The sequence below is a fragment of the Trachypithecus francoisi genome, unplaced genomic scaffold, assembly GCF_009764315.1.
Source record: "Trachypithecus francoisi isolate TF-2019V2 unplaced genomic scaffold, Tfra_2.0 Lachesis_group13, whole genome shotgun sequence".
NCBI lineage: Eukaryota > Metazoa > Chordata > Mammalia > Primates > Cercopithecidae > Trachypithecus > Trachypithecus francoisi.
Genome location: NW_022681458.1, coordinates 111,551,326 through 111,564,149, shown reverse-complemented (window position 1 = coordinate 111,564,149; position 12,824 = coordinate 111,551,326). Strand labels below are relative to the sequence as shown.

General features: G+C 39.7%; 1 long non-coding RNA gene and 1 other non-coding gene across 3 annotated transcripts; one reads left to right on the top strand and one right to left on the bottom strand.

Annotated features, from left to right (window-relative positions):
• The first annotated feature begins 18 nt into the window (after positions 1 to 18).
• Positions 19 to 11,375, top strand: LOC117095099. Of its 2 annotated transcripts, none has more exons than XR_004441814.1 (4): positions 19 to 70; positions 4,088 to 4,196; positions 4,672 to 5,138; positions 8,131 to 11,375. It is a non-coding gene; the product is annotated as an uncharacterized LOC117095099 (long non-coding RNA). The 2 variants fall into 2 exon arrangements; XR_004441815.1 differs by having other exon boundaries at positions 4,672 to 5,142.
• Positions 4,005 to 4,111, bottom strand: LOC117095585. The gene has a single exon (XR_004442102.1). It is a non-coding gene; the product is annotated as a U6 spliceosomal RNA (small nuclear RNA).
• Positions 11,376 to 12,824: the final 1,449 nt, after the last annotated feature.

Sequence of the window (12,824 nt, the reverse complement as noted above, 5' to 3'; positions counted from 1 at the left end):
CACTGCAACCTCCGTCTCCCAGGTTCAAGTGATTCTCTTGCCGCAGCCTCCTGAGTAGTGGGGATTACAGGTGTGCACCACCATGACTAGCTAATTTTTGTATTTTTAGTAGAGTTGGGGTTTCACCATGTTGGCCAGGCTGGTCTCGAACTCCCGACTTCAAGTGATCCGTCCACCTGGGCCTCCCAAAATGCAGGGATTACAGGCATGAGCCAGCTGTATTTTCCCCATTCTTTTACTTTGTAACTACTTGTGTCTTTCAATTAAAAGTGCTTTTCTTGAAGACAGCTTATGTAGTTCTGTGTCAGTTAACAACAGAGATATGTTTTGAGAAATGTACCTTTCCAGAAACCCAGATGGTATAGCCTACTACACACCTCGGCTATATGGTATAACCTAGTGATCCTAGGTACAAATCCGTACAGCATGTTACTGTACTCAACACTGCAGGAAGTTGTAACATAATCATATCATAACTACTTGGTTATATAAGCATTTCTAAACATAGAAGAGATACAGTAAAAATATGATATAAAAGATAAAAAATGTAACACCTGTGTAGGGAGCTTACCATGAATGGAACTTGTAGGACCAGAAGTTGCTATGGGTGAGTCAGTGAGTGAATGGTGATTGAATGTGAATGCCTGGGACATTACTGTACCCTACTGCAGACTTCATACACGCTGTACACTTAGGCTACAGTTAATTTATTAAAAAATAGTTTTCTTTCTTCAATAATAAAATAACCTTAGCACAATATAATTTTTACTTTATACTTTTTTTTTTTTTTTTAAGACAGAGTCTAGCTCTGTTGCCAGGCTGGAGTGCAGTGGTACAATCTTGGCTCACTGCAACCTCCGCCTCCTGGGTTCAACTGATTCTCTTGCCTCAGCCTCCCGAGTAGCTGGGATTACCGGCATGTGCTGTCACGCCCAGCTAATTTTTGTATTTTTAGTAGAGACAGGGTTTCACCATGTTGGTCAGGATGGTCTTGATCTCCTGACCTCATGATCCACCGACCTCAGCCTCCCAAAGTGCTGGGATTACAGGCATGAGCCACGGCACCCAGCCTATACCCTTTTTAATATTTTAACTTTTTGACTTTTTTTTAATAACACTTAGCTTAAAGCACATATTGTACAGCTGTACAAAAGTATTCTCTTTCTTTATATCCTTATTCCATTTTTTTAATTTTTAAAATTTGTAATTTTTTTCCTACTTTTCAAACTTCTTTGTTAAAAATGAAGAGACAAACACACACATTAGTCTGGGGCCCTACAGGGAGGGTCAGGATCATCAGTATCACTGTTTCCCACCTCCACATCTTGTCCCACTGGAAGGTCTTCAGAGTCAGTAACATGGACGGAGCTGTCACTTCCTATGATAGCAATAATTTCTTCGGGAATATCTCCTGAAGGACCTGCCTGAGGCTGCTTTACAGTTAACTTAAAAAAAAAAAAAGTAGGTGTGCACCCTAAAATAACAAAACAACAAAAAGGTATAGTACAGTATATATATATAAACCAGTAGCACAGTCAGTTATTATCATTATCAGGTATTAGAGACTGCACTATAATTATGTGGGCTGTACTTTTGTATGACTGGTAGTAGATTTGTTTACAGCAGCATCACCGCAGACTCGAGTAATGCTTTATGCTGCAACATTACCACAGATATGATGTCACTAGGCAATAGAAATTGTTTAGCTTCTTTATAATCCTATGGGGCCACCATCCTATATGCGGCCTGTCATTGACTGAAATGTCATGATGTAGCACATGACTGTAGTTGGAACTTGCTTTTTTGTACATGTTGATAATGACTGCCTTTTGATTGTAGCATTTAATCCATTACATTTAATTTAATTATTGATATGATTGGATTTACATCTGCCATTTTACTATTTGTTTTTGTATGTCCCATGTCTTTTTTCCCCATCCTATTTTGCTGCCTTCTCTTGTGTTCAACACATCTTTTTTTTTTTTTTTTTTAGGTGAGACATTTTAAGTCCTAAGTTATTTTACTGACCATTTTGAAATTTAATTTTCTTTGTGGTTACTCTAGAGATTATAATATATATCTTATCACAATCTACTTTAGCTTAAAATCTTGTGTTAAACACATCTTTTTTTTTTTTTTTTTTTTGGGTGAGACATTTTAAGTCCTAAGTTATTTTACTGACCATTTTGAAATTTAATTTTCTTTGTGGTTACTCTAGAGATTATAATATATATCTTATCACAATCTACTTTAGCTTAATACTGGGAATTTTGAAAAATTTAACAACTTTGTTGTAATATAGCTCCATTTCCCCATTCTTTGTGCCATTAATGCCATATTTATTATACCTATATATGCCATAAATCCAACAGAACAGTGATATAGTTATTGCCTTATGCAATCATATAATATTTTAAAAAACATTTTAAACTATTTTATATTAACAAATGTATATATATTTATATGTCATATGAACTTATATATATTTGAACAGAACATTTAAAACAAACTCATATTAAAAAAGAGAAAAAAACCTGTTCATACAGCCTTTTATGTTAACTCACATATTTATCATTTCCATTGCTCTTCATTTCTTTCTGTGGATTCATTTTCTGGTATCATTTTCTTTTAACCTGAAAGTCTTCCTTTAGCATTTCTTATGGGACAGTTCTGCTAGCTACAGATTATGTTTTTGTTCATCTTTCTTTTGAGGCAGAATCTTGCTCTGTCTCCCAGGCTAGAGTGCAGTGGCACGATCTTGGCTCACTGCAACCTCCACCTCTGGAGTTCAAGTGATTCTTGTGCCTCAGCCTCCAGAGTAGCTGGGACTACAGGTGACTGCCACCATGCCCGGCCAATTTTTGTATTTTTTGTAGAGATAGGGTTTCACCATGTTGGCCAGGCTGATCTCAAACTCCTGAGCTCAAGTGATCCACCTGCCTCGGCCTCCCAAAGTGCTAGGATTACAGGCATGAGCTGCCGTGCCCAGCCTGTTTTTGTATATCTTTGAATTAATTTATTTTACCTTCATTTTTGAAAGATATTTTGCTGGACATATTGGTTGACACTTTTTTCTTTGGGTCTTTTGAATATGTTGTTCTACTGCCTTTTGGCCTCCGCTGATTCTGATGGAAACTCAGCTGTTAAATATGTTGTTGTTTTTCTTCTGTTCATGGGAGTTATGTTTCTCTTACTGCATTCAATATTTTTAAATTGTCTTTGGCTTTTAGCAATTTAACTATGATGGGCAAATCTCTTTGTGTTTTTCTTACATAGGTTTGTGGGGCTTCTTGAACCTGCTGATTAATGTTTTTCAGCATAGTTAGGAAGTTTTCAGGGCATTATTTCTTCAAAAAAATTTGTTTAACCTTTTTTCTGCTCTCCTTCCCTTCAGGACTCCTATTATACGTATGTTTGTATGCTTGATGTTGTCCCAGAGGTCTCTGAGGCTCTGTTCATTTTTCTCCATGTTCTTCAGAAAGGATAATTTCTTTCTTTCTTTTTTTTCTTCTTTTTTTTTTTGAGGTAGAGTTTTCTCTTCTTGTCCAGGCTGCAGTAGTGCAGTGATGCTATCTTGGCTCACTACAACCTCCACCTCATGAGTTCAAGTGATTCTCCTGCCTCAGCCTCCCAAGTAGCTGGGATTACAGGCGCCCACTACCATCCTCGCTAATTTTTGTATTTTTATTAGAGATGGGGTTTCATCATGTTGGCCAGGCTAGTCTCGAACTCCTGACCTCGGGTGGTCCACCCGCTTTGACCTCCCAAACTGCAGGGATTACAGACATGAGCCACCTCGCCTGGCTGCAGAAAGGATAATTTCTACTAATCTATCTATATCTATAGATGTGAGATGACAGGAGGAAATAATCAGTAAGTTCAGACTTCTGCTGTTCTTATATGACATTTGGGCAGATTTCATGAATATACCCTTTTTAGTTTATTATTTGCTTTTGGTTGATTTCCAGTCCTAAAATGCTTGTTTAAACAGTTTTATACTTATTTTTAAAATGAAACACTTTGTGAATTTGTGTGTCATCCTCGTGCAGGGGCCATGCTGATCTTCTCTGTATTGTTCCAATTTTAGTTCAGGTGCTGCTGAAGTGAGCAAAACAACTTTTTACTTTTATATTTGTTTTGTGGGGAGAGGATTTGTCCACCTTTTTCGGCTGCTCTAACTTGAAGTATCATCTCTGGTATGTTTATAGTTTTTTTTTTAATGTTTATATTTTGGAGTTTTAATTTTGTTTATTCAGTAGCTTGAGATAGGGATCTAACTTTACTTTTCTTCCAAATGAATAGATGATTTACCAAACAACTTCTGGCTGACTGACTGCATCCCCAGCTTCAGTCTGTTTGTGTATATAATTTTGGATGAGACTAATGTTCGAGTGTGTGTGTATGTTGGTGCAGCTGTGGAAGAAAACGAATGGCACATATGTCCTCGAAATAAAATGAATCACCTCGAAATGTTAAGATAAAATGGAAGCATCTGTATGCAATGGGTGAGATTAATCTGCGGAAGACATCCCAGAAATGACCAGTGTTTAGACTGTTATTTGTGATGGTGTTGTGTCTGACTTTGAGCCATTCATGACTCTACATACTTGTTTTTATATGCTGTCTACGTCTTTTCCTGTATTTAATCTTGGTCCAACATTTTGATTTTAGCTTTTCTGCTATTTTTGTACACTTGGCAACAACGTGGGACCCTCATTTAAAAGTGCAAGCAACCTTATAAAAGAGACCCCAGAAACATTCCTCACCCCCTTTACCATGTGAAGACACAGAAAAAGACAGCCATCTATGATCCAGGAAGCAGACCCTCACCAGACTCCAAATCTACCAATGCCTTGACTTTGTACTTCCAGCCTCTAGGACCATGAGTAACTAATCTCTGCCTATGGCATTTTGTTATAGCAGCTTGAACAGATTAAAATAGTCACTTATGTATAAGGAAAATTAACTTTTGGCAAGTTATTTTTATGGCATTTAACCCTCACTCAAGGATATTCAGCAAGTAATTGTAGAAGGAGACAGGAACCCACCTCTGTCTGCAACAATTCTGAAAAAAATCTCTTAAACACCACGGTTCAACAGGAGGATGCATCCTGAAAGAGAAATGGGCTTCATTTTAGGTAGGTAAGTCAATCTCCATAGTAATTAGAGACAAAGTACATAAAGCACATCATATGACATAGGACTCAACAAATGGTAGTTGTCAGTACATCATTGTTATAATCATTCTATGATTGTTATTTTGTGATACAGCTAAAATAAAAAAAAAAATTTAAGGATACCAGCCACCCCTAAATGAAATGTTAGGGTGAAATTCCAGACTCTGACAAGCCAAGACCCAGACAGAACCATAATGCAAGGTCCCCTTACATGGCACTACTAGGCTGAGAGCTCGGCCCTGCCTGGAAGGGTCACCTACCTTCTCAGTTGCACCATCACTGTAGCTAGCTACCTCATGCTGGGGAGTGTTTCTATGGTGTATAATAGGCCTGCTGAGAGAAAGACTCTTTGATGCTATTTATTTGGGCTGAGATAGGTCTATGGCTGCCTACATGGTCAGCATTTCACGGATAGCACACAGGCTTTGAGATCTGGATCTAGCCCTACTCATGTCCTAGCTGCGTGAGCTTAGCAAGTTGCTTTATCCCTCAGAGACCCAGGGTCTCTTATCTATAAAACAGGGTTGATGATACTTTGCAGGGTTTTTGTGAAAATTGGAGATAATATGTAGGAAGTATTCAGTACACCCTAAGTGCTATATAATGATATTATTTAAACACTTCAACAGCATCCATTAATGACCCCTATCTTGGAGGTTTTACTTGAGGATTAAATGAAAAAAATATGTAAAGTACCCAGTACATAATAGACCCTTAATAATTGGTTAGACTATTATGTAAATTTCAAGGAATACAGTTATCGAATGGACTTCTTTAAGTGTAATTCTCAATTTGTAGTTAAGAGGTTTGGGTCTTGGATCTAGAGCTAATTAGCTGTGTACTCTTAAGCAAATCACTCTGAGTCTCAGTTTCCTCACTCGAAAGTTACATATTTGCAGAAATGAGAAGCCAAGATGTCTCTTTTTATAAATTGAAAAGGAAACTTTTTTACAGTTAGCAAGGAAGGAGCTTTGGAATACTAGGGAACATTCGAGAAGCCTGGCTTAACACTACTAAGTTAGGGTCACTAAATTTTCAAAATGAATGAATTCATTATGAATAAGAGTGGAAGAAAAATTACCCCATGACACATGTTTATCTATGTAACAAACCTTCACAGGTACCCCCAAACTTAAAATAAAAGTTAGAAAAAAAAACTTGCCTTGATTTCCATCAGGTTTCTAAACTTTCTGGATCAAAAGATATATTAATTTGTTTTATACTCATTTGTTTTCTTCTTTAACGATATTTATTCAATTGAAAAGTATGTACTATTATTACCTAAAACCATTAAAATTTAGCAAGAGGTTAAGGGAATGCCATAATTAATGTTTAATAGTTGTCACAATACAAAATAATTTTAACAGTTTTGTTGAGGTATAATTGACATACAATAAACTGCACACTGAAAATATATACTTTGGTAAGTTTCAATGTGCATACATACTCATCATAATCACCATAATCAATACATTATATATATACACCACTCCAAAAAGTTTTCACGTGTCCCTTTGTAATACCTCCCTCTTCTCCCAATAATCACGCTACTGCTTTGTGTCTCCTTGTAGAATTTAAATACATGAAATTGTTCATGCAGTGTGATACCATTTTTTAAATCTGAAATATTTTCTCAGAATAACTCTTTTGAGACTCATTCGTGTAGTACAATGTACCAAATGTATTCTTTTTTATTGTAGAGTGGAATTTATTGTATGCATATATCATAATGTGTTTTCATATTTATCTGTTGACGAAAAGTTGAGTTGTTTTCAATTTTTGCTATCACAAGTAAAACTTCTGAACACACACACACACACACACACAAAAGAAAAATAGTTTATGCACAGCCGAGTTAATTCATTCAGCTATTTTAGCTGTGCACCTGAGTCTTGGAGAAATGTCTTGCTCTTCTGAGCTCCTCCAAACGGGATTTTTGATGGAGTCTTACATGTTTTGCTTTCTTCTCACATCAAAACATTCCGCGTACTTTGAATTTAGATTCAGCCCTTCCTCCTGGTATTAAGGAAGCAGTGAATACATCAACATCAACATCAAATCAACCTTCTTTCTATCAATATGAGAGAACTACCTGCTTTTTTTTTAAATTATAATAAGAACACCATTTTGCAAGCCAAAAGATTCAGCTTACCTTGAAAGAACCTTTCCTCTTAATTAAAAAGCTATTAACGACCTGCTCTGCAAAACATTTCTTTGAGTTAAATATTGGTGTTTGTGGGAGAGGGGTGCGGGGAGAGGTTGGTGAATGAGAAAGCTCTGCTTTGGGGATTTTGATACAAAAACTATTAAGGGATTACATAGTTGCTTTAGCCACTGCATACATTCTTCATGATTCATGTATCTGTTCTGGTATGCTCAGTGCCTGGCACATAGTACAGGTAGCTGCTAAAATGTTTGTCGAATTAGTAAATGAATAAGAGAAATGTCTTTTCATAGTCTCCAATAAGGAAAATGGCATACATAATCTTGAATATGTTTCTGGTGGATCCCATTTGAATAGAATTTAATTGGACAGGGCACGTGGACTTTGGGAAATTGGGTTTAGGAGCAGTCAGGGAAGGGGAGATGCAGTTTAGTACCTGCTGGGACCTCTTCCTTCAGACAGAAAATAGTGTGAGGAGGTTAACAACCCATTGCTGTGGGCTTAGCATTCAGTCTCCAGCCCGAATAAGGCCTGTTGGCCTCCTCCAACAATAGTTGGGAATTGGGGATGCATGTGTGGGGAGGGTGGATAGGAATGGCTGAACTTTGCCTGAGTTATTGGAAAGAAGCAAAGGTTGCAAAAACAAAAATAAAAATAAAAATGTTGAGACTAAAAATGGTTTATATGTGGTATGAAGCAAGTGAATGACCCGTACACTTGCATTTGGTACCTGATGCCACTCTTTACAGATGATGACTTTTCATACTGAAGATGTTCCTTCCTTTCCAGAGGACCAAGAACTTTGCTTCATTCCTGGCAGCGTGCATTGCTTGTGGCAGCATGAAAAAAAACAGTACTGAGTATAAAGTAGAAAAAATTGTGGACTAGAAGTAATGGCTCACTTGGTAAGCTGCGGGGCTTTTGGCAAATTCTTTAACCTCTCTGGGGCTCTGTTACAACATCTGTGAGGTGAGGCATTTGGACTAGGTGATCTTTTTTATTCAGCAACACAAACTGTGCTGCGTGCCAGGCAGTAGGATCTTGAGTTGAGTCACACACAGTCCTGGTTCACATTCTGGCTGATAAGAGCTGGAAGAGGAGTTAATTAAAAATACCAGCAGACACACAGGAGGAGATAATTCATTCTGTTTGCTAGGGCTTGGGAGCTGATCTTTCAAAAGTAGAAATTCCCCAGAAATTTATTAGTTTTGTCATCATTCATTCATTTATTCAACAAATGTTGACACTATGGCAACTGTATACCAGGGTGCCTACTTTCTATGAAGAATGGGGAAATAGTCATGAAGAAAGCAGACGAAATCTTTACTTTCTTTCAGTTTAGTCTAAGCTGAAGGTGCTAGGGGAGGTTGGGAAAAGGTACTATTAGTATTTAGCATTGAATGAATATTTAATATTGTTTCATTTCACTCTCCCAGTATATCCACAAAGAAGGCAGTACCCTCACTTTACAGTGAGAAACCTGAGGCCTAGAGGAGTGAAATCATTCACTGAGCTCATACTAATAAGTCATAAGGACTCAAGCCCACCGTTGCCTGGGTTCAGAGCTCCAGCATTTACCCGTATTGCAATTTTATGGCAGAAGTGGCTTCCTCGGCCGCTGGGTGAGTGAACACTTGGTTCGCCTTCCCAACACTTCCTCTTTGAGTAACAGTGCACCTGTTTTCCTCTGGAGATCTAAGCCCTCCCACTCTCAATTCAGTCCTATAAAGAGGAGCTCTCGTCCCTCCTACAGGTGTCAGCTGAACTTTTCCCTTAGTTCAGCTAAGAGCTGGGTTCTTGTCACATGGCCATGAGAGATCAGGCTTGCAGACACTTTGAAGGGTGAGAATAAATGGAAATTATTGGGCAAAAGGGAAAAAAAGCCCAACAGGGACCTTCTACAAAGCCAGAATCCTGCTAGTGTGCTTCCTGCCTCGCAGACTGAATCCCATGTTCCACCCAGGAAGAGGAGGGGCCAGGCTCCTTCCCGCTGCAAACAGCACAAACTTCCTGAGGCTCCACCCCAGTGTGCACCCCTCCCAGTGTGCAGGCCATTTGGAGTTTCTCTGGGGACCCCTTGGCTGTCTCAGTTTCACACACTTTTAAATGACCAGATCTCTCGAGAACTTGCTCACTATTTTGAGGACAGCACCAAGGGGACTATGCCAAACAATTCATGAGAAATTTGTCGCCATGATTTAAATCACTTCCCACCAGGCCCTACTGCTAACATTGGGGATTATAATTCAACATGAGATTTGGGCAGTGACACACATCCAAATCACATCAAGAGGAAAGCAGAATCAGAGCAACAATTTCCAGAAAACATTGTTGGAGGCCTTGGATCTAATTTTGCCTGAAACAGGCACTTATTCCTGTGCTTTCAATTCTATGAGCTAATACATTATTCTTTTTCCTCTTAAGATGGTCTGGGTTGTTATTACTTGCAACCAAGTGTCTGGAAGAATATAGCCCCCAAGAGAGGGCACAGAATGTTTATTTCTCTTTCTCCCTAGTGTATTATTCACAGTACCTGCAAAAGTCTCTACCAACTTCCCTTGAACTTTTCTTCTTGGAGGTAAACACACATGATTTTTGCTATGCTGTGCCTCAGAACTCTGTCCCCAGGGTCATATTTCCATATATCAGGTGATGCCAGGCTTCACATGCTCAAGTATGGATTGGGCAGCCTCCTTATTGAATGTTAACTAACATCTCTCCCTGTGTCCTCTCCAAGGCCTCTGCTATCCAGTTCTGGCTCCTTTTCTCACCATGCGGTGACCCCAGACAAGCTCTAACATTGAGGATGTCATGCTCCGAGTCTGTATGACCCGCTCTCTGGTAGCAGCATGAATGAAGGCTGAGGATGACCAGAGGGGACAGCTTCTTCCCTGATCCTAGTTTCCAGTAATGTTTTCTCCAGACTCAGATTCCCAGAATCTCACCTCTGGATAGCCTGTCAGATGTAGCCTAATCTTTATAAGCTGAGAGTCAAAGGAGCCCTTACCATCTTTTTATCAGGAATGAGAGAGGTTGTTGGGTGCTGCATTGGACCTTACCTGGCCTCATCATCTTTCTCACTGCTGACATCTGGGGCCCAGTCTGATTGCTCCATTGTTTCCCCTTAGAGTTCCATCCTCCAGGGTCATCAGAGCCCATTTATTCAAGGGAATGGGGTGACTCTTCTGCTTCCTGTTCATGTTTCCTGACTGCTCCCAGGCAACCTAGCATCTAAATTGCTAGGCATACCATTGCTATATGCTAATAGGAGACACCTCTTTCCCACAACCAGAGCAAAATGAGAGGTGTTTTCACTTCATTGGGTCTTCAAATTTTGCGCAAGAAATGATCTACTTGGGTTTGGGCAGTACCTTCTCTAAACTTATGGCCTATAGAGTCCCAACCAGATAATTCTCTGAGGTGCAAGGAGTCCTGCCTGTGTTGACTCGCACAGCTTACGCAGGGTCTCCACCTTGACCTTGGACGGTTCGGCATCCTCCTCCTCACCATCAGAAGGGATCTTCCTCTTCAAGCCAAGTCTGGGGTTGAAGATTGCAGCAAGTGTTTTATTGTGGGACACCCACAATCATGTGTTGGAGGCTCTTAAGTGTATAGCGCTCAGTAATATAACCACCACCCTCGATATTGAAGCAGAGACTTTTAATCTACCATCTGGAAAGTGATGGGCATCTGAACTGCACATCCTGGAGACCTGAGGCATTTGGCCCTCAACAACAAAGCATGTTCATGTTCAATCTGAGGACATGAATGAGTTAAACATGGATCTCTATGACATTCTCTCCATCAGCCCTCTCTTTCCACCGTGATCCCTGCCTGTGTGGTCCTTGAACCAGGGATGAATATTTTTCTCTTCTTGCTGTTGCAGGAGCATTCTCTGAGACCAGTCTCAGCTTTTGTTAAGAAAGAGCTTTGCGGGCCGGGCGCCATGGCTCATGCCTATAATCCCAGCACTTTGGGAGGCGGAGGCTGGTGGATCACGAGGTCAGGAGATCGAGACCATCCTCGCTAGCACGGTGAAACCCCGTCTCTACTAAAAATACAAAAAATTAGCTGGGCATGGTGGCATGTGCTGTAGTCCCAGCTGAGGCAGGAGAATCGCTTGAACCTGGGAGGTAGAGGTTACAGTGAGCCAAGATGGCACCATTGCACTCCAGCCTGGGCAACAGAGCAAGACTCTGTCTCAAAAAAAAAAAAAGAAAAAGAAAAAAAAAAAAAAAGAGCTTTGCAAAATGCCATTGACAAATCCAATTCCTGATTGAGGACATGAGTCTGAGCTCTAGTGGGACTCCCTGGCAGCATTTGGTCTTGACCAACACCTCTAAAATAAATGCACTCTAAAGTCTGACATCACTTTGTAAGAATGAAGCCATCCTTTTCAGAAATACCGTGTGGAAAGTAACTTGCAGATCAAACTCCACAATGCCTGGGAGGGAAGTCTGAATGGAAGATCAGATTAAAAGAGGATCAGTGGCACATGTACCCTAGAACTTAAAGTATAATAATAAAAAAAAAAAAAGAAAAGAAAAGAAAAGAAAAAGAAAGCAGGGGCTTTGGGTGCCTGTGAACAGGAAGGTCTTCGCTCCAGCTGCCTCTCAGCTGGCTTCACTGAAGCAGGAGGAGGCACAGTGAGAAGGACTCCCATGATGGGAAGATTGAACGGGATGTTTTGCTCTCTGCTTCTCACCTTAAGTGAGAGTGGGCTGGAAGGAGAAGTCAACAGGGCAGCCCAAGCTACCGGCAGGTCCTCGCTCTGAAGGTAGCAGGATCCCTCTCCCTGGAGTCCACATTCCACTCCCACCCCCTGCAATCCATTGTCCCACAGTAGCCTCAGGGATCATCTTAAAGTGATAAAACTAAAAATCTATTGAAATAAAAAATAAATAATTGTTAAATGCTAAAACTATAAAAATGGAGAACAGATTCATTGTCAGAGGTTAGGGAGGAGAAAGGGAGAAGGGAATCAGGTGTGGGAATAAGAGACAACATGAGGGACCCTGGTTGTGATGGAAATGTTCTGTATCTCAACTGTATCCATGTCAATGTCTTAGTTGCCATGTTATACTATAGTTGCAAGTATAGTTGTTATACTTAGTTGCAAGATATTGCCATTGGGGGAAACTGGGTAAGGGGTACAAAAATCCCTCTGTGTTATTCTTCACAACTGCATGTGAATCTAAGACTACTCAAAATTAAAAATTGAATTAAAAACAAAAAGGGGGGTCAGTGAGTCCCTCGAAAGAAGGAATCCTGCATGGGAGGCCATATTCTTTAGTAGGGCTTGATAATAGTGAGGGAGGACACAACTTTTTCTCTGCCCTCTTAATGTTGTCACTGAGATCTATGAACTAAGCTGACAAAAGACAGATGAATAATGGAAAATCATTTAAATTTTATTTGATGTTAATATTTGTATGTGGCACAGGAAGGGGGCCTTCATAGAAAAAAAAAAGTGAAAACCTCAA